Source organism: Lactuca serriola, chromosome 3 (assembly GCF_051521515.1).
Source record: "Lactuca serriola cultivar US96UC23 chromosome 3, Lser_US96UC23_V15, whole genome shotgun sequence".
In the NCBI taxonomy this organism is placed as follows: Eukaryota; Viridiplantae; Streptophyta; class Magnoliopsida; order Asterales; family Asteraceae; genus Lactuca; species Lactuca serriola.
This window is the reverse complement of record NC_136410.1, coordinates 135,407,166-135,410,120: the sequence shown is the minus strand read 5'-3', so window position 1 is coordinate 135,410,120 and position 2,955 is coordinate 135,407,166. Positions and strand designations below refer to the sequence as shown.

At 33.3% G+C, this 2,955-nt stretch overlaps 1 long non-coding RNA gene across 1 annotated transcript; it reads right to left on the bottom strand.

Annotated features, from left to right (window-relative positions):
- Positions 1-624: 624 nt before the first annotated feature.
- Positions 625-1,560, bottom strand: LOC145094677 (uncharacterized). The gene is made up of 3 exons (XR_013703480.1): positions 1,419-1,560; positions 1,145-1,310; positions 625-1,056 (listed from the first exon to the last, which is right to left on the bottom strand). It is a non-coding gene; the product is annotated as an uncharacterized LOC145094677 (long non-coding RNA).
- Between the last annotated feature and the right edge of the window lie 1,395 nt (positions 1,561-2,955).

Below are 2,955 nucleotides of genomic sequence, written 5' to 3'. Positions count from 1 at the left end.
AAAACTTGAAATTTGAAACAAACTTTGAACCAGCTGTGAAATTTGATGTTATATTTGACAGTAACCAGAAAAGGACCATATTGCCCTTTATTCTTATTGTTACTCGAAAACTTCAAAACATCATACTAAGAGCTATAAATATTCAAATGAACATTGTTGTAACTATCCAGGAAAACAAAAAAAAAAAAAACCAAAATGCCATCAGAAATTATAATTTTACCATGGCTTTCAACCATCAAACATCAGAAAAGGACCGAAATACCCCTAAAAAAATTTATTGGACAAATATGAATATGTGAATATGAAAGTTGAAACATTAATTTCATTTCCCTCAAGAAAAAGAGCAATATCAATTGACGTATCAATATGACGGGCAACCTAGTGACCAGGATGCGTGGTATGGCAGGGAACCATTTCATTTCCCTCAAGAAAAAATCATATTCAATTTCACAACATAAAACAATAATAATCTAACTAAATTATGTGTATCTTTGATAGATAAAATCTTAACTGTAAATAAATTAAAAGATCCAACCTAGATTTGGATGATTCAACCAGGGAATACGATTCACCCAAATACAGGAGTAAGAAGGGATCTATAGAGTTATTTTTTCATGAAATCTATTTGTTCAAATTGGAGGTGTGAACTAATTGTAAATAATTTCAAAGATACAACCTAGATTTGGATGATTCAACCAGTGAATACGATTCACCCAAACACTTTACATCATCAAAAATCAAAAGATCAATTTTTTAAATCTGTTTAACAATTAAAAAGATTAGAATCAACAAACATTATACGTCTATACCTAGGATGAAGTAGCTTGTCCCACGTTATATGAAGCTGGATTCTTGGGATTTGAAGTGAAACTTCTCAAGAAGATGTTGTCCATCAGCCGTTGACCGATCGTTTGACTTCTTTGCAAATCTAATGCAGCTTCAAAGCCATTCTGGACCTTTCCCGTATTATCTACTTCTGAAGAAGCATTCATAGCTTTCCAGCCTGGATTTGATGTAATTCCATGGAGATTTTAGATCCATCAAACGCTCAATTATCTACATATACAGTAGTTACGAAATTTAGAGATTTAAAAAGAAGCAGCGAAAGCGAAAGAGAAAACAAAAAAGGAAAGTAGCAGCTTACCTTTTTAATCCCGTTTAAAAAGAAGCAGCGAAAGCGAAAGATCTACAGGCACGTGATGCTAGCAATGCACACACTCTTGGGGGCAAACGGAGTCACATGTGTGCATATTATATGCGCCCATCATTGAGCATTCTGCTTGACTATCCGCCAGGATAGATATCAGTTCCTTAACATCGGGAAAATAATCATCATATATATCATATATCATAAATCATATGAGAGGATAAAAATATAATATGATTAGTTGAAGAGATAAAACTGTGTCATGTATTACCTGCAACACCAAAAGTTATGTTCTTACTGAAAGGGACGACTTTCATTTTATAACGCTGCCCAGGAGGAGCATCCAAATCCTTCTCCAATGAAAACCCATTTTTCCTAATACAAAATTACAAATTCATTCAACAACAACTTTTATAAATGAACATGATTGATGATACCATACCAGAAGTTGAGAACTAACTGTTTAGACATAGACTTTACCTAATGGTATCCATGTGCATTGAAACGATCACTTCGTCATCAGGACTAAACTAAACTGTTGGACTAATGTTTAAGTCCGTAACCATATTTGGTAAGTACTTGACCAAGTTGTGCATGGTCCTTTTGGTTGCCTTCACCAAAGCAACTTGACTGGAGAAATAAATAGAGAGAGATGTTATTATGATTTATTAATATATTATAAGAATAATATATTAAAGGAGAAATCATATTGGTTTAATTAATATTGGTCAATAACTAATTAGAAATTAATTTTGTGATCAAGTGTAATTAATTAAACTAGAGGGGCTGAATTGTAATTATGTGATAGTTGCAAAATAGGGAAATGGTTATCCTAATTATAGGATGGACGAATTCAAGGGATAGGATATCCTTGAAATCGTCCAAAGGTCCAAGAGATAAGGGCTTTTCAAGGCTTATCTTATGATTGCTTGGTGGGCAAGCAACTGGATAAGGATAAGGACTGAAACCCTAATCTCTACCCTATATAAAGACCCTAAGGCCTTAAGAATTCGTCCACTTGCTTCTAAGAGATCCCAAGGCCGATTTCTACCTCTCCCCTTCTCTGTCTATAGCCTCTCCAATTGCTTGTGGTGTTTGTGAGCCATTAGAGGTACTACACTTGTGGTACTTGATTTCAAGACTTAGGGTTTGAAGATTTAAGTTGTTATTGCAATATAACAACAAGAGGTATGTGATCTAACCTTCTATGTTATTTTCGAAAATAGTAGGCTACATTAGGGTTTTATTCATGTGTTCATAATGTTGTGTATCTAATAGTGAAAACATAGATCCAAGTCTAGGGTTGCATGCACACATAGGATTGTATGTATAAAACCCATCAGTGGTATCAGAGCCTTTGGTTAACTTGTTTTCAATTACTATTATACAATTGTATGAACTTGACAAATTAGGGTTTATAGCCAATAAACCCTAGGAGGCAAGAAATTTCGAGATTAGGGTTTCCTAACCCTAATTTGCGAAAATTATGAAAGGGTTTTTTGAATCCTATCCTTTAGTCCAAGATTTCGAAATCTAGGGTTTGCAAACCCTAAGATTTCGAGATTAGCCTCCTTCCCCAAGATAAGATCCTAATTTTTAGGGATTTGGATAATCTCATATCTTGTAATTATCTTTTAATGGTTAAATATGGTAATTAAAGATTTTGAATTATCCCATCCCCTTATTTTCGAAATTTAGAGGGATAAAAAGGGATTAGTATAAGTTAATTGTTTAAATGGTAATTATCCTTATGATTTAGATAATCCCTTATGATTTGATAATCTAAATTAACAGTTTAGTTTAAGATA